This window comes from Eleutherodactylus coqui, chromosome 2, assembly GCF_035609145.1.
Source record: "Eleutherodactylus coqui strain aEleCoq1 chromosome 2, aEleCoq1.hap1, whole genome shotgun sequence".
Lineage (NCBI taxonomy): Eukaryota > Metazoa > Chordata > Amphibia > Anura > Eleutherodactylidae > Eleutherodactylus > Eleutherodactylus coqui.
Window position 1 is genome coordinate 281,695,026 of NC_089838.1, and position 27,388 is coordinate 281,722,413.

Consider the following 27,388-nt stretch of genomic DNA (forward strand, 5'->3'; position numbering starts at 1 on the left):
GGATTCCCGTGGGAATTCATGCTGTGGTTTATATCCGCATCACGGAAATAAAAGGATTGGCATGTCAATTCTTCATGCTCGAAATCACTTTCACCTCGGCTGGCTGCATGTGGTTCTTGCCCATTGAACGGGGCAAATTCCATGTGCAGATCTGCATGCAAATCCCAAACAATATTCTGAGGGCAGCTTCATACAGGTGTATTCGCCAGATTTGTGTGTTTCCAAATTTTGCGCATGCAATATGCACAGAATGCAACCCATGGGGCAGTTCACATTGCCCCTTTTTGTCTGTGCATTACGCGCACATGAGGAAAAAAGAGCAGCATGCTCTACTTTTGTGCGCATTTACGCACCAAAGGTCCCCATAGAAGCCTACGGGGGTGCACAGGCAGAACGCAACGGTATACGCAATATGCTGGGCATTCCGGAAAAAGATCACATCTGAATGGCTGAATAGCCATTTAAGTTGGGGCATGGTTGTGTCCCCGTTCACATGAGTGAGGGTATCGCTCTTCCCTAATTTAAATGGCTAATTAGCCTAACACGGTGCTAGTGATCGCGGGTATGCTCTGCATTTAGGGCATACCTGAGCGGCCATATGTGCATGTTTGCGCACCTTTCATAGACCTCTATGAGGCTCTTTGATGCGCAAACAAGCATAAGATAGAGCAGGTCCTATTTTTTTGCGTCCATGAAAACAATGGGTGCAAAAAAAGAAGTGAGAATGAATCATTGAAATCAGTGCATTCTATTCTCCGTATTATACGCGCGGGAAATCACGGAGTAACATGTTTGTCTGTTTAACCCTAAGGGCGCCCACCCACTGGCGTTTGCGATTTTCGTGCGTGAAAAACGCAGCGTTTTCGTCGCGTTTTTCGCGGCGTTTTCGCGGCTTTTTGCGTTAATTTACATTGACATTCATGGGTGCATTAAGAGAAAAATAAGGACACATATGCAACTGACAGTTCCTATGTTAAAAATTGCAACGGACTGAAACAAAAAACGCCAGTGGACAGGAGTACATTCAAAACTAATTGCTCTTGAGAAAAAACGCAAAACGCAAAGGAAAAAAAATCGCCAGTGGGTGGGCACCCTAAGGCTTGAAAAATGACTGAAACGCTACTTTAACATCACTTCGTAAGAAGCGCTGGAGCAGGAGTCTGCAAGGTGTAGCAAAGGCAGCACATGACAGGGTTAATGGGTAGGGAAGGGGTTAACAAGTAGGATGGGTTGAAGTGAAGAAGGGGGGTGGATGGGTATAGGAAAGTGCGGGAAGAAGAAAAGGATGAGCCACTTCGGAGGAGGAAAGAAGAAGAAGCAGGACCAACAGAGAGGACAGCATGCATGTCCCACCTGCCCGCCCTTATTGAACGGATGGTTTGACGGTGATGAGATTGCAATTGTCATGGCAGCAGTTAAGGGGGGTCCTTGGAGTCAGCAGAAAAGTGGGGTAGGGGGGAAGGCAGGGGCTGGAGAGCTACCTTACCCCTTTTTATTGAGTATGTGGTGGGTCTGTCGCCTTTTGTCTCTAATATGATGCCTGCAGACATGTTGGGAGTGGCTAGCCTTGGAATGGATAGTGGGTCTCGGAGTCGGGAGGTGGGCAACTGGAGGCAACTGGACAGTTTAGGTCTCTTGAGTCAGGTGGCTTGCAGCGGGAGGCATTGGTTGGGAAATTGGATCTCCCAAGTCGGTGATGTGCGGCGGGAGGCACTCCAAAAGATTTCCATATTCGGTGAGGCAACAGAAGTGTTCAGGCTCCAAGGACCTTCCCCCTCTTAGGGGTGTTGTTTATAACGTTGAGTTTTTATAGATTGTGAATTTTAAATAAAATGGCTCTTGTAGCCAATTTATCCAAAGCTAGAGGTTCAGTATGGTTATGATTGTCGGGGGGCAGGAAGTGGATATAGGCTGCAGAAGGACGACTCCGTAATACCCAGGTCATGATTGGTCTGTTGTGACAATAAAGAATGGCATGTTGCCGCTGATCTCCATTGCCAAGTTAATTTAGGGTTCATTTCCAGAGAGCACAGTCCTTCGGAAATTCCATTAGCGGTTGGATCTCTATTTCTGCGGCCAACTTTCTACCTATTGCAAAAAATAGGAAGAAATACCACTGTATATGTAGAAAATGTCTCACTTCAGATTATGTGTCAAATATTATTCAATGAGGTGCTAATTAGCGATAAAATGTAATAATATATCTGATAACTACTTGTAATTAAATCGAAAAGGTGAAAAAAAAAAGAAATTCAATTTCACTTAATTTCCCAAGAAGGCTTTCAATTCTGCGTTGGCCTCTTGGGGTTCCAGATTCTCTCTCAGCTCTGGTTCTTTTACTGACTTCTTCTCTGATACGATCCTTCATCATCCTTTTTGCCGTGATGTTAGGGGAGGGGTGTGCGCTTCCCAGAATGTTGTGATATGGTTTTCTATTAAATAGATTGCTTGGATGTTTTACGATGTGAACATGGACTGCATGAGGTCAGGCGAGGTGGTGAGGAACGTATCCCAGAAGAAGCCACAAAGTTTCTGCTTGAGTCATACCAGAAATGACAGAAAGTCCAAGTTGATTCTGTAATATAGTTGTATATACAATTGTGGTATTGCACACACTATATACTCTGATCAGTCTTACAGACTTAAAGCTTTTGGGAATATGAAGCGATGATTTCAAGTTGTTCCCTATCCACAAGAGAGAAGCAAAGTGCCGTATTTTGCAGACTATAAGATGCACCCACAACAGAGAATAGGACATTTTTTTTTACTAATGTCTAGAGATGAGTGAGCACCCAAATGCTCGAGTCCGCGCTATTCGAGTCAAGCTTTTCGTAAAATGCGAGAGCTCTACTCGAGTACAGAACCCCATTGACTACAATGGGAGACTAGAGCATTTTTGTATGTGGGACGCTGGGTCCCGAGCTTTTTTTCCCCCTAGGTCTCTCTCTCTCTCTCTCCCCTGCCCGGCAGACAAAAAATTTGCCAATGACGCACGCTGCGTCGCGGGGGTGGGGGGGGGGGAGGGGCCAAAACAGGCACGTCACAGCGGGGAGGAGCCAAAAACTAGGGCGGGGTCGATGCTCATTCAAATAACGAGCACCATCAAGTACGCTAATACTCGAACGAGCATCAAGCTCAGCAGAGTATGTTCGCTCAACTCTACTAATGTCACTTACTTTTCCAGAGTAGTGACTGGGTTTTTTTGTTTTGTAGGGTAGAAAGAGGGTTAATATTGGATTATAATAGTATTACAATTGGCAATAAAAGATGAGATGGGAGGGGCACAACATAACGGCTGTCTGAATGATCCGTATGTAGTTCTCAGCACTAATGAAGGGTCCACATGAATTTTCACTTGGGATGGCAATTCTATGTTCTTAGCCAGATGTTCTAATAAATACTTGTCCTTAAACTTTGATGATGCTTGAGGAGCACATGATAGTATATATCTTCATGCATACATATATGTTCACTCGTGCCATCTCTGTGCACTGAGAGTTCACTGTGAAAGTATTCACCTACATTCCTGACCTATTGCAGCAGTGATGTCCTCTGTCCACCTACACTCCATTCACTTGTACATCATCTCTGGGTGTTTAATTCCTTCTCAGTAAGTTTCAGCTCCAATAACTGCACACTCCCATGACTTAAATGTTCCGTATATAAGTTCAACCTCATCTCACTGTCTCAGATTGCCTGTGTGCTGGGGCATGGAAACACAGTTCAGCAAAGTAAGGAAAGAGTGGAATAAGAAGAAAGACGGAGAAAAGTTTAGGCAGTACCTGCCTGGGGTAGTCTAGGATCAGTCACTCAAGGGATATTCAAAGTGAAAGCTCACCTGGCGATGTCTAGGAGGGAAGATGCACATTATCACTGCTCTGCGCTTGGCTGGGCACGGAACAGACAGGTAAGTGGAAGACCATTCACATTATAAGCATGATTTAGGGCTGATTTACATGATCGTATTTGTGCGCAAGAATTTACATGTGCAATATGCAAAGAATTTACTCGATCGAGCATCGCTTTTTTCGAGTAACTGCCTAATCGCGCGAAAAGATTCGTGGGGCGCCGGGGGTGAGCGGGGGATTGCGAGGGGAAGTGGGGGGTAAAGAGAGAGAAAGATAGCTCCCCCCTGTTCCCCCCTGCTAACCCCCGCTCCACCCTGGCTCCCCACGAATCTTTTCGTCCAAGTAGGCAGTTACTCGAAAAAAGCGATGCTCGATCAAGAAATTGTCCTAAACGAGTACGTTCACTCATCTGTACCCTTGATGTTAATGGATACACTCACAGTTTCTTTTTTTGCACGCACAAAAAACACACTAAGATCCCCGTAGACGTCTATGAGGGTAGCAAGCACAAATGCCCACACAATATACAATGAGATGCGCAATACGCTGCTAAATTCTGAGGGGAAAAGAACACATCTGGAACTCAGGCTTTAGCCATTTAAATTGAGGCGTGGTTGTGTTCTGTGTGCAAAAACAACGTGACCTGCGAGCACAGTCAAATCCGCCTATACGGGCAGAAAGGGAAAATTGTTTACAGTACAAATACGTTGCGCTGAGTTGCACGCCATTGCACATACACCCGTGTAAAGGAGCCCTTATCCCTGCTAAAAATGTGTCTTATGGTCCAAACAATACAGTAATATTGTAGATGCGATACCTTTTAACCCCTTGAGTGGCACACCCGGAAATTTTCCGGGACAAGTTCCACTGCCGATAGTGATATAGCCCAGAAGATTTCCGGGCTATGTATCACTATGGGAGCTGCAGAGCACAATGCCACAAGCTGTGACCGTGTGCTCTGCCTGCACAGACCCACAGAAAACAAAGCAAGACATTGAGAAGCAGGAAGATATTGCCGATCTGCCGGCAATCTCCTGCTTCTAATGTCCTGCTTGTTGCTATAGAGACCATCTGCTTGTCAGAAGCAAGCGGATGGTCTCTGTGGCAGGGAGAGCTGGTGCTTGGCTGTCAGAGGACAAGCAGGCACCTGCTCTTACAGCAGAGATCAGAGAAAATCTCCGATCTCTGCTGTGTTAACCCTTTACATGCTGCAGTCTATGTGACTGCAGCATGTAAAGGGCTGTCACCATGGGACCTCCAGAAAGTGATCAGGGGGTCCTGATGGGTCCCTGTGGAAGTCCCCTAAAGGGACAAAAAAAAAAAAAGTAAAAAAATTATAAAAATAATAAAAATAAAAACACTTGTCTCCCTTTAGTTTGTAAAAAATGTAAAATAAAATCACACATGTGGTATCCGTGCGTCGTAATGACCCAGAGAAGGAAGTTGGTACATTATTTAACCCCTTAATGACATGGCCCCTTTTTTTCTTTTTTCCCCATTTCTTTTTTGTCCTCCCCGAAACATAAAAACTGTATAAACTTGGTATCGCCGGAATCGTGCTGACTCAGAGAATAATGTTATCACATTATTTATTCTGCATGTTGAATGTCATAAAAATGAAATCCAAAAAACAAATGGCAGAATTTCTTTTTTTCCCCCCAATCTCCCTACAAATGTTTTTACAAAAGTTATGCAATACATTATATATACTGAAAAATTATGCCATCCAAAAGTACAACTTGTCCCGCAAAAAACAAGCCCTCATATGGCCTGGTCAATGGAAAAATGAAAAAGTTATGGCTCTTGGAACGCAACTGCAAAATTAGTTAAAATTCAATGATTAGACCATTTAAAAAACCTGCCCTGGTGGGCACGACAGGGTCGTAGGAAACCAGCCACTCAAGGGGTTAATGCCTAACAAAACAAGATGATGTTACAGCGAGCTTTTGAAGCTACTTGGCCTTTTTGTCAGGCTTCTAATAGGATAAATCTAAATAGGCATTGTGGCAATGTCTGCGTGGGGGTTTGGGATCAATGACGACACAGCGGCTAACTCATTTCATGTAAAAGTCTAAAAAACTTATTTTCTTGAATACTTAGATATAACACAGAAATCCAGTGGAAACACATACATTTCGTGCTATGAATATAACAAACACGGCAAGGTACTAACTAGATAGCAGTTTCCTTACTCAATACAACACAATGGACTAGCGCCACTACATGTACCCAACCAAGTGTCAGTCTGGGGGCGTCCTTCCCTGTCAAACTCGTGGCATGACCACAGACTGGTCTCTCGCAGACATCAGGGTTTTAGCCTCTGCATAACCACCCTCTCAAGGAGTAGCTCTAGCTCTCTCAGAGCCTGGCCCAGCATGGCTTTCTGCAGTAGATCTGCCTCAGTTTTTAACCAGAGACTGAATGTGTCTGGAGATTTTAGCTCCTCCAGACTCATCCGTACAGCTGTCCCTGCTGAATAGCATACCTTCCAGTACACAGAAGGCTTGCTTACAGCCCCCTCCAGGCCATTCTGTGTACTGCCTTGCCACAGCATATACAGACACATAAAAGCGAACAGACATGGTGTAATTAATTAGCATTTAAAACAATAACAGAATAGGATGAGCAGATTAGTAGATCCTTAATTAGTCCATAGACTTATAAGGTCTCTAAATTGATGTTAGAGGGGGCACCAGGCCTGTGAACTATCTCTGCACCAGATCTCCCAAATAGTCCATCCCGCTATTAAAGGGGTTGTCCCGCGGCAGCAAGTGGGTCTATACACTTCTGTATGGCCATAATAATGCACTTTGTAATATACATTGTGCATTAATTATGAGCCATACAGAAGTTATAAAAAGTTTTTTACTTACCTGCTCCGTTGCTAGCGTCCTCGTTCCCATGGAGCCGACTAATTTTCGCCCTCCGATGGCCAAATTAGCCGCGCTTGCGCAGTCCAGGTCTTCTCCTGTTCTCTATGGGGCTCCGTGTAGCTCCGTGTAGCTCCGCCCCGTCACGTGCCGATTCCAGCCAATCAGGAGGCTAGAATCGGCAATGGACCGCACAGAAGAGCTGCGGTCCACGGAGGAAGAGGTTCCCGGCGGCCATCTTCACAGGTAAGTATAGAAGTCACCGGAGCGCGGGGATTAAGGTAAGCGCTCCGGTAAGCTTTCTGTATGTCCCTGCATCGGGGTTGTCTCGCGCCGAACGGGGGGGGGGGGGTTGAAAAAAAAAAAAACCCGTTTCGGCGCGGGACAACCCCTTTAAGACCTGTGTTGAAAGTACCAAGTAATAAACTTGTATTTCCAGATCCTTTTTCTGTTTTGGGGATTTGAAGTTGCTTTTTAATATAATAACCCTCATATGTTCCGGAAGAGAGATGGGTGATGGGGGCCTGAATGCTTCCTATTGTCAATTGCGCTCTTTTGCCCTTTTTATAATCCATCCCTGACTCGGTACAACTAGCAAGCGGAGGCGCCACCCTTATAAACTGTGAGACAGCCAGTATATCTTTAGCTCCATATAAACAAATCAGTTCTTTCTGTTGTGTTATGTAGATCAGCGGTTCGCAGCCCGTAAAGTATATTTATACCCAGACGTGACATTACTTTAAGACTTTTTAAGGGCTTAAGCACTCCAGCTTGAATAAACAATGATGTATGTGCGGTATTGTCAGAAACATCATCCTTTCAGATCCTCCAGACTAAAGAAGTTACGACAGTATTATGAATCTGACCTTCAGAGCGCAGGACCCAGAAGAGCAATGTGGAGCAAGCTGCAATAATTCTGTCTGTCCCCCGCTCGGCGAGCGGTCGGAGAATATTATTACCCCTGGTATCTGCATAGCATTCTCAATTCCATTAGACCTTCAGCAGCAATGCTTCACCAAGAGGAGTGCTGACACCACTTGGGGGTAAGGATTGTCAATGTAGATAGAGCAGGAGCTCCTGGGAAAATGTAAATGGAAGGAATGGGGCATGGTAATTATTAAGGGTGTCTGCAAATCTCCCGAAAACCATTTGTTCCACGGTAGTGCAATATATATATATATATATATATATATATATATATATATATATATATATATATATATATATATATATATATATATATATGGAGCTATTTGTAAATCCTTTCTAGCTTTATGTTGCTGAATGAAAAGCCGCAGATCCAAAGGGAATGATTCCAGCGCTGCGGTGACAAGCTATTCATTAGGACGCTGCGTTCCTTTAGAAGAATACAGTATTCCTGAGATAATCTCTTCTTTATTGTCTCAAATAGTTTCAGGCTTTTTCAGTAACAAACATTGAAAATGATGTATAAAAATGATGTAAAGGAAAACAGCGCTGTAGCTTGCGGCTTCATTATAGGGCAACGTAGCAAAATTTTGAAGGGTTTCCCTTGGTACCCTTTGTCTCTTTTCTAAAGTGAGGAAATAGAGAAAGGTAATGTCAGGCTGGAGAGCACACCGCATTACTGTGAGAGGCATTGCTAGGATCTAAAAAGATCAGGGGTGTACGAGTCCCAAGGTGTAAGTTTGCCCTCCACTCTAAAAAATATATATATTGAGGACAACATAGCTGTAAAATAGCTCTTAGAACAGGATGGGCTTAGATATACATCCGCATCCATACACCGTTCCTGAATTTGATTTCATAATGAAAATTTGCACTGTGGGGTCTGGAATTTATACTTATGGATTAGAGATGAGCGAACGTACTCGTCCGAGCTTGATACTCGTTCGAGTATTAGCGTGTTCGAGATGCTCGTTACTCGTGACGAGTACCACGCGATGTTCGGGTTACTTTCACTTTCATCTCTGAGACGTTAGCACGCTTTTCTGGCCAATAGAAAGACAGGGAAGGCATTACAACTTCCCCCTGCGACGTTCAAGCCCTATACCACCCCCCTGCAGTGAGTGGCTGGCGAGATCAGGTGTCACCCGAATATAAAAATCGGCCCCTCCCGCGGCTCGCCACAGATGCGTTCTGACATAGAGGAGGGAAAGTGATGTCTTGTTGGAGCTGCTATAGGGAGAGTGTTAGGAGTATTTTAGGCTTCAAGAACCCCAACGGTCCATCTTAGGGCCACATCTAACCGTGTGCAGTACTGTGGAGGCTGCTTTTTGCAGTGTTGCACATTTTTTTTTTTGGTATATCGGCCGTGCAGAGCATTGCGCCCTGCAGTAATACTCCAGGGCCAGAAGTGGTGGTTAGGCAGGGACAGAAGACATATTGATTGAATATAGGCAGTGGGCCTTTGCAAAAACATTTGGGGAAAAAAATCTATTTGGGCTGCCTGTGACTGTCCTCAGTGTTCTGGGTCTCTGCTGGGTGTAGTAGTCCTCCAAATTATTTCCTGGCGTTCCGTAAGCGAAGTCAGCCTCCAACCACAGGCCAATAAGCGGCACATTTAATTACAGCGTTCTGTTTCTGCACTACTGGTAATACACCATGCTGAGGGGTAGGGGTAGGCCTAGAGGACGTGGACGCGGGCGAGGACGTGGAGGCCCAAGTCAGAGTGTGGGCACAGGCCGAGCCAGTGCGGTGGCCAGGGGTAAAGGCAGGGCCAGACCGAATAATCCACCAACTGTTTCCCAAAGCGCCCCCTCGCGCCATGCCACCCTGCAGAGGTCAAGGTGCTCAACGGTGTGGCAGTTTTTCACAGAGACGCCTGACGACCGACGAACAGTGGTGTGCAACCTTTGTCACGCCAAGATCATCTAGGGAGCCACCACCACCAGCATGCGCAGGCATATGATGGTCAAGCACCCCACAAGGTGGGACGTAGGCCTTCACCGCCTCCGGTTTGCACCACTGCCTCTCCCCCTGTGCCCCAACCTGCCACTGAGATCCAACCCCCCTCTCAGGACACAGGCACGAGTGCCTACCGGCCTGCAACCACACCCTCACCTCTGCTGTCCTCGGCCCCATCCAGCAATGTCTCTCAGCGCAGCGTCCAGACGTCGCTAGCGCCACTGTTTGAGCGCGAGCGCAAGTACGCCACCACGCACCCGCACGCTCAAGCGTTAAACGTGCACATTGCCAAATTGATCAGCCTGGAGATGCTGCCGTATAGGCTTGTGGAAATGGAGGCTTTCAAAAGCATGATGGCGGCGGCGGCCCCGCGCTACTCGGTTCCCAGTCGCCACTACGTTTCCCGATGTGCCGTCCCAGCCCTGCACGACCACGTCTCCCGCAACATTGTACGTGCCCTCACCAACGCGGTTACTGCCAAGGTCCACTTAACAACAGACACGTGGACAAGCACAGTCGGGCAGGGCCACTATATCTCCCTGACGGCACATTGGGTGAATTTAGTAGAGGCTGGGACAGAGTCAGAGCCTGGGACCGCTCACGTCCTACCCACCCCCCGAATTGCGTGCCCCAGCTCGGTGGTGGTATCTGCGGCGGTGTATGCTTCCTCCACTAAACCACCCTCCTCCTCCTCCTACGCAACCTCTGTCTCGCAATCAAGATGTGTCAGCAGCAGCACGTCGCCAGCAGTCGGTGTCGCGCGACATGGCAGCACAGCGGTGGGCAAGCGTCAGCAGGCCGTGCTGAAACTACTCAGCTTAGGAGAGAAGAGGCAGACGGCCCATGAACTGCTGCAGGGTCTGACAGAGCAGACCGACCGCTGGCTTGCGCCACTGAGCCTCCAACCGGGCATGGTCGTGTGTGACAACGGCCGTAACCTGGTGGGGGCTCTGCAGCTCGGCAGCCTCACGCACGTGCCATGCCTGGCCCATGTCTTTAATTTGGTGGTTCAGCGCTTTCTGAAAAGCTACCCACACTTGTCATACCTGCTCGGAAAGGTGCGCCGGGTTAGCGCACATTTCCGCAACTCCAAGACGGACGCTGCGACCCTGCGGACCCTGCAGCATCGGTTTAATCTGCCAGTGCACCGATTGCTGTGCGACGTGCCCACACAGTGGAACTCTACGCTCCACATGTTGGCCAGACTCTATGAGCAGCGTAGAGCTATAGCGGAATACCAACTCCAACATGGGTGGCGTAGTGGGAGTCAGCCTCCTCAATTATTTACAGAAGAGTGGGCCTTGTTGGCAGCCATCTGCCAGGTCCTTGGAAACTTTGAGGAGTCTACCCTGATGCTGAGCGGGGATGCTGCAATCATTAGCGTCACCATTCCTCTGCTACGCCTCTTGAGAAGTTCCCTGCAAAGCATAAAGGCAGACGCTTTGCACTCGGAAACGGAGGTGGGGGAAGACAGTATGTCGCTGGATAGTCAGAGCACCCTCATGTCTATATCTCAGCGCGTTGAGGAGGAGAAGGAGGGCGAGGAGCATGAGGAGGAGGGGGAAAATACAGCTTGGCCCACTGCTGAGGGTACACATGCTGCTTGCCTGTCATCCTTTCAGCGTGTATGGCCAGAGGAGGAGGAGGAGGGAGAGGAACATGAGGAGGAGGGGGAAGAGACAGCTTGGCCCACTGCTGAGGGTACACATGCTGCTTGCCTGTCATCCTTTCAGCATGTATGGCCAGAGGAGGAGGAGGAGGAGGATCCTGCAAGTGATCTTCCTAGTGAGGACACCCATGTGTTGCGTACAGGTACCCTGGCACACATGGCTGACTTCATGTTAGGATGCCTTTCTCGTGACCCTCGCGTTACACGCATTCTGGCCACTACGGATTACTGGGTGTACACACTGCTCGACACACGGTATAAGGAGAGCCTTTCCACTCTCATTCCCGAAGAGGAAAGGGGTTCGAGAATGATGCTATACCACAGGGCGCTGGTGGACAAACTGATGGTAAACTTCCCATCCGACAGCGCTAGTGGCCGAAGGCGCAGTTCCGAGGGCCAGGTAGCAGGGGAGGCGCAGAGATCAGGCAGCATGTACAGTGCAAGCAGGGGACCATTCTCCAAGGCCTTTGCCAGCTTTCTGGCTCCCCAGCAAGACTGTGTCACCGCTCCCCAGTCAAGGCTGAGTTGGCGGGAGCACTGTAAAAGGATGGTGAGGGAGTACGTAGCCGATCGCACGACCGTCCTCGGTGACGCCTCTGCCCCCTACAACTACTGGGTGTCGAAGCTGGACACGTGGCCTGAACTCGCGCTGTATGCCCTGGAGGTGCTTGCTTGTCCTGCGGCTAGCGTCTTGTCAGAGAGTGTGTTTAGTGTGGCTGGGGGAATCATCACGGATAAGTGTACCCACCTGTCAACCCACAGTGCCGAAAGCCTTACACTCATCAAGATGAACAAAGCCTGGATTTCCCCAGACTTCTCTTCTTCACCAGCGGACAGCAGCGATACCTAAGCAATACGTAGGCTGCACCCGCGGATGGAAGCATCGTTCTCTATCACCATCAAAAACGGGGACCTTTTTGCTGCATCAATCTGTGTATAATATTCCTCCTCCTCCTCCTGCTCCTCCTCCTGAAACCTCACATAATCACGCCGAACGGGCAATTTTTCTTAGGCCCACAAGGCTCAGTCATATAATTTTTCTAAACAATTTTTATACGTTTCAATGCTCATTAAAGCGTTGAAACTTTCACCTCAACCAATTTTTATTTTAACTGGGCTGCCTCCAGGCCTAGTTACCAATTAAGCCACATTAAGCAAAGCGATTAATGGGTTTCACCTGCCCTCTTGGCTGGGCATGGGCAATTTTTCTCAGGTAGATTAGTACTGTTGGTACACCAATTTTTGGGGGCCCTCGCCTACAGTGTAATCAAATGAATTTTTAGCCCACCTGCATTACAGCTGACGTTACATCAGCTGTGTTGGGCACTGCAATGGGATATATTTATGTACCGCCGGTGGGTTCCAGGGAGCCACCCATGCTGTGGGTGCACACGGAATTCCCATTGCGGAGTTCTACCTGCCTGTGACTATTTACAAAAAACGCCGTCTGACTGGGGCATGCAGACACCTTGACAGAATGAATAGTGTGTGGCACATAGGTTCCCCATTGCTATGCCCACGTGTGCAGCTCCAGATGGAGGTGGCACAAGATTGGATTTCTCATTGCTTCTGTACAGCATTGTGGACTATCGCCCTGCCCCTTTTAAAGAGGGTCGCCGACTAGCCGTGCCAACCCTCTGCAGTGTGTGCCTGCGGTTCCTCCTCATTGCAGACGCACTTATAAATAGACATGAGGGTGGTGTGGCATGAGGGCAGCTGAAGGCTGCGCAGGGACAGTTTGGTGTGCGCTGTGGACACTGGGTCGTGGGGGGGGTGGGTTGGGCAGCATGTAACCCAGGAGAAGTGGCAGTGGAGTGTCATGCAGGCAGTGATTGTGCTTTGTTGGAGGTAGTGTGGTGCTTAGCTAAGGTATGCATTGCTAATGAGGGCTTTTCAGAAGTAAAAGTTGTTGGGAGGGGGGGGCCCACTCTGGCCACTATTGTGGCTTAATAGTGGGACCTGGGAACTTGAGATGCAGCCCAACATGTAGCCCCTCGCCTGCCCTATCCGTTGCTGTGTCGTTCCCATCACTTTCTTGAATTGCCCAGATTTTCACAAATGAAAACCTTAGCGAGCATTGGCGATATACAAAAATGCTCAGGTCCCCCATTGACTTCAATGGGGTTCGTTACTCGAAACGAACCCTCGAGCATCGCGATAATTTCGTCCCGAGTGACGAGCACCCGAGCATTTTGGTGCTCGCTCATCTCTATTATGGATACATCAGGCCTGATCGTAGTAATTTGTCTTGTCATACACAGTCATATAGATAGATAGATAGATAGATAGATAGATAGATAGATAGATAGATAGATAGATAGATACAAAATACAGACATAAACTTACCAAATGACACAACTATAAAAAGAACAACTAACAGCTTCACACCATGACCATATGCTAACTTTTGCAAAGGCCAACATAGAATGGAAGGGACCTCCATAGTCATCAGGTCTAATCTCCTGCTCAATGTAGGATTCACTAAATCAAACTACTAATGACCACTTGTCCGTGAGTATGTATGTTTGTGTGTGAGTGCTCCTCATGCGCCGCCCCCTGGTGACATCATCACAGGTCCTACAACATATATAAAACACAGAGCCTGACCGACAGAAGAACAACAAAGTGAGAGCTCTTGGAAAGGGAGGACAAAGATAGCAACATGAGAATACAAATAAGCAGTTATTATCTCAGACACAACTCAGCTGTCCTGACAAACGACACCGACCTACCACCACCACAGAGATCCGGGGGCTGAAGGACGTGCAGTGAAGTTACTGCTGTGGGAGGAGATATTGTGCAGTTTAGTAGAAAGTACTGTATACTGGATAAGCTGACAGCTGCCACCAGGGTCTGTGATGATGTCACCGTCATGTGATCACATGTGTAGGTGGAGTCAGGGATCACATGACCAAGGGCTGATCACTGTATCTAAGAGTCTGCTGAGCTGATGATGTCTGGAAATCAGCATGGATGTACCACAGCTGTGTGTGTGTGAATCAGGATGCAAGTAGTAGAGCTGCCCCCTACAAACTGGTTCGCGTCAACATGTTGTGACCTTGACCAATTTTCATGAGTCTTTTTGGTGAGTTCTATTGACCCTGGGGGATGATATTTAAGAGTCAAGTGAATTTTATGAACTGCGAGGAATAATGTGCAGAAGCAACTGCTAGATTACTCTTATAATAGTAGTAAAGGCTCCTTGGTGTCCCCATAGTACTAGTGCCCCTATTTGTGTCCAACACTGTAATAGTCCCCCACACATTAACAGTCCCCGTGATGATGTCCCCTTAGTGAAAGTACCTGCCCCTGCTGGAGAGTCATATAAATTAGGGTTTCCTGTTCCCATTCTTGTAGTTGGGGTGTAACAGTATGACATTCTGAGGGAGATAGCTAAAACAGTTGGGTGAAAGAGTGGCACAGTGGAATGCAGTAGTCTGTGGGCTGAGATTCTGGCACCCGTCCTGATACAGGTGGGCAAACGTGTAGAAAATCCTTAAAGGTTTTGGTGTGCTAGAAAAGAGAGAGGGCAGTATATATTGCCACATCAATCTGGGTTGCCAGAGTTGTAGACGTGATCACAGCACAACAACCATAGGGAAGATACCACCGCTGCGCAGTGATGGCTGTATGTTCTTGTAACTTTAGAGGCTATCCTATTTCTAGTCAATCCTTTGGCTTGCAAGAAAATGGTATACTTGAAATAGCCAATGCTTTGCCGATAAGTAGTGTTGAGTGAACAGAACCAGTAGAACCCTGTTTCACGTCACACTTTGCAAAAAGTTTGGTTCGGCACAAATCTGAACTGAGCTTTTATCAGAATTCTACCTTAAACAGGCTTCTGCTGGTTTGGTTCACTCAACATTAGTCTTGCACACTGGTTTACAACACAGTCAAAGAACTATAAAAGTCCCTAGAACCCTCTCAGAGTATTATACTGAGCTTTTATGGCTCGTAGGCCTCTTTCACACGAGTGTTTTATTGCGGCTACTTTGACACGATGAAATGCCGGCAGAAAATCGCAACATCTGAAGCATTGGATTCCAATGTATTTGTTGAGATGGGCGATTTCTGGTGCGTAAAATCGGCTGGCCGGAAAACATAGCGCATATGGTGCTCGTTCCGGCTGGACATTTTACATGACGCTGGAAAACATAGAACTTGTTCTATCTTTTGCAGGAATACGCCGGCCATTCTGATATACTCCTATGGGAGCCATCAGAAAAGCGAAGGGAGAGGGAGTTTAGAAGCAGCTAGCCATGCTAAAATCCCTCCCCTTCCTCTTGCCAACGGCTCCCATAGGCTGGGGAGGGAGGGGTAGGGAGTTTAGCACAACTAGCTCCGCTAAGCTCCCACCACGTCCGATCCCCTCCCCTTACCGGCAGCCAGCTAGGGGCGGAGAGGGGGAGAGAGTTTAGCACACTAACTCTGCTAAGCTCCCGCCCCCTCCCTTTGCCGGCAACCAGCAAGGGACAAAGAGAAGGAGGCAAGAGGGAGGGCATTTAGCAGAGCTGAACTCTCTCCCCCAAGGCTGATGGTATTCCAGGCTGCGGTGCGTATATACCCCAGCCCTGCTGTCTGAATGGGCAAGAAAACGGGAGATAAAGTTACAATTTGTTTGTGGCTGCCTCTCGTTTATGCGATTTTCGGCCACGGTGCAGGCGGCCGAAAATCGCAGCACCCATGTATAAGAGGCCTTAGAGAGTGTTATACAACAGTTTGGGGAATTTGATGAACTTCTGGTAAAGTTCAAAATTATTTGGACTAAACCAAACTTTTTACAAAAGTTCAGCAAAGTGACCAAACCCAACTTGTCAAAAGTTCACTCATCACTACTAATAAGGATAGAAAATTTATTCTTCCTCTCAAGGTCTGTTCTGCTTCAAGAGTCAAGCTATTGTTCCACTATGAGGAACCCAAAAAGCATCTGCCCCATGTTTGAGTCTAGTTTACCCCACACACTCCTGGCATGGTTGGAGCATTGGAGATTGGAATAATTGGGAGGTTTGAGTTGGATTCTGTCGTCGTTCAATACAAGACAATGACATCAGCCGAAATGGATGTATTAGCCGGGATAACATTATTATCATTATGATTCGTAGGTTATATTAGTCTTTTGGGAACAAAAACACGATCGCTTATATCCAGAAACGACTGATGAAACAGTAAAACTGGAATTGCTGACCTGCAGCCACCTTCACTATGTAGGAACGCAATTCCAGAAATGAATCTATTAACCTCGCTAAAATGTAGTTTAGATAGCATTTAAAATGGAAGTTGATGACCCGCTGCTAACTGCGCGAGCATAATGTTGGGGAATGTAACGCAGAGTCAGCAAGGCACAGAATAATCAAAGTCGGGAGGCTGCAGACTGCAAATCCTATTACAGGTGCAAAGAATTGTACGTTACAGGATGCTCTTTACAAGCTGGACCTTCAAAAGAACATTAAAGTGATAACAGATAACAATAGCGTTCCTTGCGCAGTGATTTATTTACTTGCTTTCTATAAAATATCGGTTTTACTTGATAAATCATTGTACATGCGGATAAAAGTCCACTTCTGAACAACATTTTTGCAGCATCTCGCAGTTTGAGTCACAGAAGGAAACTTCTCGGCTTTGATCTACATATTTTGTACTGAGATGAAATTCTAGAATGTTTCTACTCCAATCACATTTAAAGCGAAGGTAAAATGTGCGGATTCTACACTGCCGGGCCAGTTCACATTGGCGCAGGACACACTCGCGCTGTGATTGGACCAGCTGGGCAGCCTAATTTGTCCCCGGTATTATTGACTACGCTAGAGATGAGCGAGCGTACTCGCTAAGGGCAATTACTCGAGTGAGCATTATCCTTAGCGAGTACCTGCCCGCTCGGAAGAAAAGATTCGGGTGCTGGCGGGGGGCGAAGAGCTACGGGGGAGAGCGGGGAGGAACGGAGGGGAGATCTCTCTCTCCCTCTCTTCCACCCGCTCCCCCCTGCTCACTGCCGCAACTCACCTGTCACCCGCGCCGGCACCCGAATCTTTTCTTCTGAGCAGGCAGGTGCTCGCTAAGGACAACACTCACTCGAGTAATTCCCCTTAGTGAGTACGCTCATCTCTAATTAACACCACAAAATCACGCAGTTCAGTGCGCCATTTCGTGCGGACCCCTATAGACTCCTGTGGCACCTTGGATGCACAAATGCGCGTAGAAATAGAGTATGACCATATATTTTCACACACGAACATTGAGCCAAAAAAATGCAGAATATGAAGGAATCAGTAGGTTCTATTCTCTGCGGCTTGCGTAAGTGATTTTGCACGTGCAAAAATGAGCGCAAAATCGCTCGGCCGCAGAAGCCCTGAAATGACAAAATAGCTTATGCAAAAGTAGACAAATCCTCTGCAAATTCACACGTCTTACACGGGCATTTTGAGGCAGATTTGCTACAGAATTGCTTTGGATTTCACCCCTGCAAATTAGCAGCAATTCTGCATCAAAGTCCTTATATAAGGGCTCCTTCACGCGGGCGTAGTTTTGTGCGAACATCTCACGTGAAATACACTGAGAATAAAAACCCTTTGATCTCAACATTCCCTTTTTTGTGCATACATCTCACGTGCGGAAAAAAATGCAGCAAGTTCTACATAGAAGACTATGGGGGGGGGGGTGCGCAAATGTATGTGCAATATGTAAGGACATGCGCGATTCCGCAGGAAAAAGTTAAAGGTAAGGTACACCAATGCACACGCAAAAAACCCTTGTTCACGGGGCAAATACATTGCGCTGAGTCGCACGCAATTGCGCATATGCCCGTGTGAAGGAGCCCTTAGGCATGCAGAATTTGCATTGCATTTATAATCTGCCACCAGTGATTCCACCCTAGGGGTGCTTTCCCATGAGCAGAAATAGCCCGCAATCTGTGTATTTGGCACCAGAATCCCCATGGCCGCCTGCGGATTTTGATGTGGAATTGAAAGCGGCTTAACCCTTTCCAATCCACTGTCTTACGCCTAAAGACATTCTGATTGAAGCCTGTACAGCTCTGATGTCGGAAGATGTCCGGCAGGGTATTCTTACTGTATATTACTGGCTGCTCTGTTGTCAGGGGCCTCTCCGGCATGTCCCATACTGCAGTACTGGCTCTAGCCAGCAGATGGTGCCATTGTATAATGGCAGAAAGAGAAAGCCCCCTAGGAAAACCCTGAATCCAAAATTGGATTGCAAAGGGTTAAATATGCCTGCAATTCTGCATTATAATCCGTGCCAATTTTGATGCGGAATTCCATGGCGGCAGATTAAACTGCGTCTTCCTCCCATGTGAAAGAACCCTAACTGTTCCCACAATGCACTTCACTCAGGCAACAGAATGTCAACAGTTTTAACTGTAAATTTAGTGTCGGATGTGAATGGAGAAGAAAATATGAGAATATTGAATATCGAGAATTTAAGTACAATTTACTGAATTACTTAAAATTTAGCTTAAATATAAACTGTAAGTTATTGTAAAGGTTTGCATCTGGGCTGGAGGCCTTTGTGCAGATTCAGCATAAAATACCAGAGCGCATACCGGAAGCCAGATGGACCCCAAAATAAAATAATTCTTAAAGTGGTATGGCAGTAAGAAGGTGTTATGGATGGCGCTGAGCAGGAGGAGGAGAGCCGGGCATGCAGGCAGCGAGGAAGAGAGTGACGTCTGCACTGCTGCTGCGAGTTAACTTCCTCTCCACATGTGGACCGATCACACGGCAATGGGGTATGGCTGCTTGCAGAAGGATAGGAGGTGACGGACTGACGTAGTCCTTCCCGGCTGCTGAAAGGAACCATCCTTCTCCTTTCACCCATGTCCCAGCCCCAGGCTAGACAGTGAATTAAAGGCACAGTGCAGATTGTGCTGCTGGCACAGCAGGAGGCATTAGTATGTGCTGAAGGGGGCCCAAGTCGCAATTGCGACCCCTGCGGCCTCTTTAGTTATACTAATGAACCCATGTCTCTTGACTAGTATACTAATAAGAACTCAATTAGCTACATTTACTGTGTGCTATAAAGTGGTGATAATGACAATCATACCGATCAGCTCAAGTACCAAAAGCCACAAAAAAATTACCATCTCGTCCATTTTTTTGTCACTGACACTGAAAGAAGCCCCCTTATTTTTGCGGACTGTCTAGGAATTTATGGATGATTCGCCACCCTATTTGTGCCTAGTATTGCATCTCCATTTGCAATAGCAGACACACACCATAGACAAGAGTGGACAAAAGCAGCCTCTATTTCTAATTATATACAACCCCTTTAATTAAAGGGGGAAACATGGCTGCATATGTGGAAACTGACTAATCTGCTAGCCATTGTATTTCCAGCTCCTCTCCACACATAACCCTGCCTATGTCCACACTTAGTATTGATTCCATTCTGTTTCATACACAATGCCCTCACATCTGTGTTAAGAAAAAGCAAAGTCTTCAGCAGCAAAAAAGCCATAAAAGATATTTCTTGACTAGACACACTTCATCACCAACTGCGTTCCCTGCAGTCCTGGGAATCTTACTCTGTCTCTATATTCTCTTCTTCGCAGGAAACAATCCACCAAAATAAAAGAATCTTAATAGAAAGTTTAAAGGACAGAAGTCGTCTAGAAGAAGAGGGCTGGCAGATCCTCAAGGTCTTCTAGTGGCTCTGTTCATCTCGGAGTCATTCCACACAGGATTGGAGTTTTGTTTTTCAACTTTGTTTCCAAAATGATATTTTCTATTAATTTCACGGTCGTCAATTGCTGTGGGCTTCGAAGCAGAACCTGCGGCAATCAGGTGATCACTGGGCAGGCTTCCATTTAAAAAACGGTTTATTTTGATTAGAAAATCCCTTCCTTTGAAGCCAAAAATACTGAAAAATTGTCCTTGCTCCTAAACCCTCACGGTGTGCATTATCGACTTGGAAGCGCACGCAAACTTGTACCGCATTTCACTACCTTTAGAATCTGATACCTGTGGAAGACGCTTCTTCTTGGCCATATTAGATCTGATAGGTCTAATACATCATAGGCTCTCTCTCAAGAAAGGCCTACACATATGCGTTCATACATAATACAGTGTCTCCCTGAAAATAAGACCCTGTCATACTTACCTATCGGGCTCAGTCCAAGTCCGTCTCGCTGCTCTCCACAACTCCGACATGCTTCCCGCAGGCCATTGGCAGCCCATACAACATCACTTCCTGCTTATGGGATTCATAAATCTTACCTCCAGGGAGCAATGGCTCTGATTGGTTCTTCGACCAGTGCTCAGCTAATCAATGCAGTGCTGGATGAACCAATGAAATGGCTGTGATTGGGTTATCCAGCGCTGCAATGATTGGCTGAGCAGCGGTCGAAGAACCATCGCTTCCAGGCACGGGCGTACCTAAAGGCTTAGGGGCCCAGGTGCAAAAGTTCAGCTCGGGCCCCCCCCCGGGCCCTTTTTCCCCCTCGCCCCATACCTATGCCTGAGATCCGTGCGTCTTGCTGCCTATAGGGATGCATTAGCATCAGTAGGGCAGCTAAAAGCATGCAGATGGGATTCCTTCCTGGTTTGCGGGTCACACGCACAGGAAGAAATCGCAGCATGCTCCATTTTCCTGCCACACGGACGGCTCCTGCGGCTTCCATTGAAGCCTATGGAAGCCGTTCGTATCCGCGGCACGGCCACAGCTGTTTTTGTGCTGTGCGGATATGCGGGAGAACAGGAGAATTTTTTAGATATTGGTGTGCATGCACGCGGCACACTGCAGGCATACCCAGCACGGTCGCCGACCAGAAGAAAGAAGATCCGGCCTGCAAAGAGGGGAGCCCCGCAGCGTCTGGAGAGGTGAGTATAATGTATTTTCCCTCTCCATGTCCGCGGGCTTGTACGGATTTAGCACTGAAATTCGTGCGTGCAAGTGGGCATGAGGCCTAAGAGAGATAGATAGATAGATAGATAGATAGATAGATAGATAGATAGGAGATAGATAGATATGAGATAGATAGATAGATAGATAGATAGATAGATAGATAGATAGATAGATAGATAGATAGATAGGAGATAGATAGATAGATAGACAGACAGACAGACAGACAGACACAGAGAAAGACATACAAACAGGCAGACAATCAGATGGATAGATAGATACATACCCCGGTGCCAGGACTACTTCTTTGGCGAGGAGAGCAGCTGTGTCAGCAGGACGGAAGCAGCAGGGAGATGACCTCATCATCCCTGGTCCACTGGATGCCGTGCTGTGCTGGTGAGTCTCTGTCCTCTCTGCTCCTCCCCGTCCTTTTCCCCTGTCGTCTCTCCAACTTACTTCCTCCTCCCTTCTCCTACTGTCCTCTGTGGCTCCTGCTGTCGGCGGGACCGCACTAAGCACGCGGCCACCGACAGTGCAGGGGGAAGTGAAAGTATATGGTGGAGGGCGGCTTCTGAGCCCCCTCAAGCGCAGGGGCCGGGTCGCCGTTGCGACCCCAACACCGCCTGCCGGTACGCCTATGCTTTCAGGAGGTGGGATTTATGAATTCTGTAAACAGCAAGTGATGTTGTACGAGACGCTGAGGACTGCGGGAAGCACACTGAACCTCTAGAGAGCAGGAGGGGGTACCTGGACCGAGCCCGCTAAGTAATGTATTCTTTTTTTTTTAGTGTAACTAGGGTTTATTTTTGGGGTAGAGTATATATTTTAATACCCCCCTAAAAATTAGGCTAGGGCTTATTTTCAGAGTAGGTCTTATTTTTAGAGGAGAACTGGCTCGGTTCCAGCACATTCTTGTGTCAAGCTTCCTCTGGCAAGCAGTTACAAGACAAACCTACCCCTCAGGACTAAAGCAGAAAGGTGCATGCGCGAATACGTTTGTCGCTCTGGAGCATATTCATGCATGAACCAGTGGGGGTTTTGTTTTACTATTCAAACTGCACACTATTGCGAATGAGTTTGCAAAAAAAAAAAGCCGGAAGATGCCCTATGCGTATAGAAAAACTGCATGCGAGAAAGAGAGGGCAAGTCCTATCTTTTCTCGTGCGTAGTATTAACGTGCAAGAATTCCGCTAGTGAAGACTAAACTATTGAAATCAAAGGTTTTGTTTGGTCGTCCCAAGAAGCCCTCAGACACATGCCTCTACAAGTATGCGAACAGCTGCCAAAATAATACGGTGACCTTGTGTACAAATAATCATGCCATACAGTGCAGACGTAATATGCTATTACAGTGCACAAATGGCCATACTGTACCAAAGTATTATCATACAATGTATGGTCATACAATGTGCAAATAAACATAACATACAATGTCTGAAAAATATGGTCATACTGTTTACAAATAGCCATACTATGAAGGTCAGATGTAACATGGTCATACAGTGCACAAATAACCATGCAATGCCAAAATAGTATGATCATACAGCGTACAAATGACTATACCATGCTAAATAAATAGTCACACAGCATGCAAATAACCATACTCTACAATGTCAAAGTAATACAATACAGATGACCATACGATTCAGTGGCAAAATAATATGGCCCTGTAGCATGCAAATATTTACAGTAACATACATAGTAACATAGTATGTTAGGCTGAATGAAGGCAATGTCCATCAAGTTCAGCCTGTTTCACCCCCCCCCCCCCCCTTGTTGGTCGAGAGAAAGGCAAAAAAAAAACTGCGAGACAATTTAGCTCATTTGGAGGAAAAAAATCCTTCCTGACTCCATAATGGCAGCCAGAGTAATCCCTGGATCAACATTCCAGATCAACAACCCCGCTGATTACCTAATTTCTATATCCTGTAATATCATAGCGCTCCAGAAAGACGTCTAGTCCCCTCCTAAACTCCTCTATGGATTTTGCCATCACCACATCCTCAGGCAGAGAGTTCCACAGTCTCACTACTCTTACAGTAAAGAACCCCCTTCTGTGTTGGTGATGAAACCTTCTTTCTTCTAGACGTAGCGGATGCCCTCTTGTTACCGTCACAGTCCTGGGTATAAACAGATCATGGGAGAGATCCTTGTATTGTCCCCTCATGTATTTATACATTAGTGTACAATACAATGGCAAAATAATATGGTTATACACTGTACAGATAACCATACTATACAGCGGCAAAATAAAATGGCCGTACAGTATACAAGTAACCATAGAGTGTCAAAATAATATGGTCATACAGTTTACAAACATACCAAACAGTGCTAAAATAACATACAGTGTACAAATAAACATGCTAAACAGTGCCAAAATAACATACAGTGTACAAATAAACATGCTAAACAGTGCTAAAATAACATACAGTGTACAAATAAACATGCTAAACAGTGCTAAAATAACATACAGTGTACAAATAAACATGCTAAACAGTGCTAAAATAACATACAGTGTACAAATAAACATGCTAAACAGTGCCAAAATAACATACAGTGTACAAATAAACATGCTAAACAGTGCCAAAATAACATACAGTGTACAAATAAACATGCTAAACAGTGCTAAAATAACATACAGTGTACAAATAAACATGCTAAACAGTGCTAAAATAACATACAGTGTACAAATAAACATGCTAAACAGTGCTAAAATAACATACAGTGTACAAATAAACATGCTAAACAGTGCCAAAATAACATACAGTGTACAAATAAACATGCTAAACAGTGCCAAAATAACATACAGTGTACAAATAAACATGCTAAACAGTGCTAAAATAACATACAGTGTACAAATAAACATGCTAAACAGTGCTAAAATAACAAACAGTGTACAAATAAACATGCTAAACAGTGCCAAAATAACATACAGTGTACAAATAAACATGCTAAACAGTGCCAAAATAACATACAGTGTACAAATAAACATGCTAAACAGTGCTAAAATAACATACAGTGTACAAATAAACATGCTAAACAGTGCTAAAATAACAAACAGTGTACAAATAAACATGCTAAACAGTGCCAAAATAACATACAGTGTACAAATAAACATGCTAAACAGTGCCAAAATAATGATTATACAGTGGTCAAATAACCATAGAATTTTGTGTCACACAGTTAACAAATACTAGACAGCACAGACATAACATGGCTATATAATGGGCAAATAAAGATACAGAGACTACTTACCAGCACTATACTAGGCCAAAATAAAAGTATCAAAGGTAGTCAAATAATAGAAGCATACAGTTACCCAAAACACTGTCAAACAGTTGAATAAAACATTAGGAAGGATGCCGCCAGCTTTCCAAGTGCTCAGGTAGTGAGTGTGGGATTGGACATTCTACTAACTTTTCTCACTAGTAGTGTTGAACGACCTGAAACGGTAGAACCCTGTTTGGGGTCAAACTTTTCTAACCCTAAAAAGAAGGGAAGACCGAAAGAAAAAAGAAGAAAAGCAGCACGAAGAAGGAAATAAAAGGAAGAATAAGAAATGGAGAAAACGGAAAAGAAAAAATTATCTTTTTTCCTTTTTTTTCCTTGTTTTTTTCTGCTTTCTTTTTCTTCATTAACTTTGTCATAAAAACAGCTCAAAACTGCTTAGATACTCTCCTAGGTGACCCAATAGTGTTAGAGAGGGCTTGTGATTAGAGATGAGCGAACGTACTCGTCCGAGCTTGATGCTCGGGCGAATATTAGCGTGTTCGGGATGCTCGTTACTCTTAACGAGTACCACGCGATGTTCGGGTTACTTTCAGTTTCCTCTCTGAGACGTTAGCGCGCTTTTCTGGCCAATTGAAAGACAGGGAAGGCATTACAACTTCCCCCTGTGACGTTCAAGCCCTATACCACCCCCCTGCTGTGAGTGGCTGGGGAGATCAGATGTCACCCGAGTATAAAAGTCGGCCCCTCCCGCGGCTCGCCTCAGATGCCTTGTGAGTTAGCTGAGGGACAGTGATGCTGGTGCCGGAGCTGCTGTAGGGAGAGTGTTAGTAGTGAGTTTAGGCTTCAAGAACCCCAACAGTCCTTCTTTGGGCCGCATCTATCCGTGTGGAGGCTGCTGTTAGCAGTGTTGCCCATTTTTTTCTTTTTTTTTCAAAATCGGCTGTGCAGAGCATTGCGCCCTGCAGTAATACTACAGGGACAGAAGTGGTGTTTAGGCAGGGAGAGTGTTAGGAGTGAGTGTAGGCTTCAAGAACCCCAACGGTCCTTCTTAGGGCCACATTTAACCGTGTGCAGTAGTGTGGAGGCTGCTGTTAGCAGTGTTGCTTTTTTTTTTTTTTTTTTAAATCGGCTGTGCAGAGCATTGCGCCCTGCAGTAATACTCCAGGGACAGAATTGTGTAGGCAGGGCCAGAAGACATATATTATTGATTGAATATACGCAGTGGGCCTTTTCTTTAACCAAAAAAGGGAAACATTCTATTTGGCCTGCCTCTGACAGTCCTCAGCGTTCTGGGTTCGTGTGTGGTGGGTGCAGAACGTAAACAGAAATCATACGCAGCCAGCTACATTTAACAGCAGGCTTGCGCCAATTTCTTTCCTGCCTGGGAAAAATCACCGCTCTGCTGTAGTTAATAACTCTGCAACCCTGCAGTTCTGTGACACATTTGCAGGGCCAGAAGACATATATTATTGATTGAATATAGTCAGTGGGCCTTTTCTTTACCAAAAAAAGAGAAACATTCTATTTGGCCTGCCTCTGACAGTCCTCAGCGTTCTGGGTACGTGTGTGGTGGGTGCAGAACGTAAACAGAAATCATACGCAGCCAGCTACGTTTAACAGCAGGCTTGCGCCAATTTCTTTCCTGCCTGGGAAAAATCACCGCTCTGCTGTAGTTAATAACTCTGCAACCCTGCAGTTCTGTGACACATTTGCAGGGCCAGAAGACATATATTATTGATTGAATATAGTCAGTGGGCCTTTTCTTTACCAAAAAAAGGGAAACATTCTATTTGGCCTGCCTCTGACAGTCCTCAGCGTTCTGGGTACGTGTGTGGTGGGTGCAGAACGTAAACAAAAATCATACGCAGCCAGCTACGTTTAACAGCAGGCTTGCGCCAATTTCTTTCCTGCCTGGGAAATCAAATCACTGGTAATACACCATGCTGAGGGGTAGGGGTAGGCCTATAGGACGTGGACGCGGGCAAGGACGCGGAGGCCCTAGTCAGGGTGTGGGCACAGGCCGAGCCAGTGCGGTGGCCAGGGGTAGAGGCAGGGCCAGACCGAATAATCCACCAACTGTTTCCCAAAGCGCCCCCTCGCGCCATGCCACCCTGCACAGGTCAAGGTGCTCTACGGTGTGGCAGTTTTTCACAGAGACGCCTGACGACCGACGAACAGTGGTGTGCAACCTTTGTCGCGCCAAGATCAGCTGGGGAGGCACCAACAACAGCATGCGCATGCATATGATGGCCAAGCACCCCACAAGGTGGGACGATGCCCGTTCACCGCCTCCGGTTTGCACCACTGCCTCTTCCCCTGTGCCCCAACCTGCCACTGAGATCCAACCCCCCTCTCAGGACACAGGCACTACCGTCTCCTGGCCTGCACCCACACCCTCACCTCCGCTGTCCTCGGCCCCATCCAGCAATGTCTCTCAGCGTAGCGTCCAGACGTCGCTAGCGCCACAGTTTGAGCGCAAGCGCAAGTACGACGCCACGCACACGCACGCTCAAGCGTTAAACGTGCACATTGCAAAATTGATCAGCCTAGAGATGCTGCCATATAGGATTGTGGAAACGGAGGCTTTCAAAAGCATGATGGCGGCGGCGGCCCCACGCTACTCGGTTCCCAGTCGCCACTACTTTTCCCGATGTGCCGTCCCAGGCCTGCACGACCACGTCTCCCGCAACATTGTACGCGCCCTCACCAACGCGGTTACTGCCAAGGTCCACTTAACAACAGACACGTGGACAAGCACAGGCGGGCAGGGCCACTATATCTCCCTGACGGCACATTGGGTGAATTTAGTGGAGGCTGGGACAGAGTCAGAGCCTGGGACCGCTCACGTCCTACCCACCCCCCGAATTGCGTGCCCCAGCTCGGTGGTGGTATCTGCGGGGGTGTATGCTTCCTCCACTAAACCACCCTCCTCCTCCTCCTACGCAACCTCTGTCTCGCAATCAAGATGTGTCAGCAGAAGCACGTCGCCAGCAGTCGGTGTCACGCGGCGTGGCAGCACAGCGGTGGGCAAG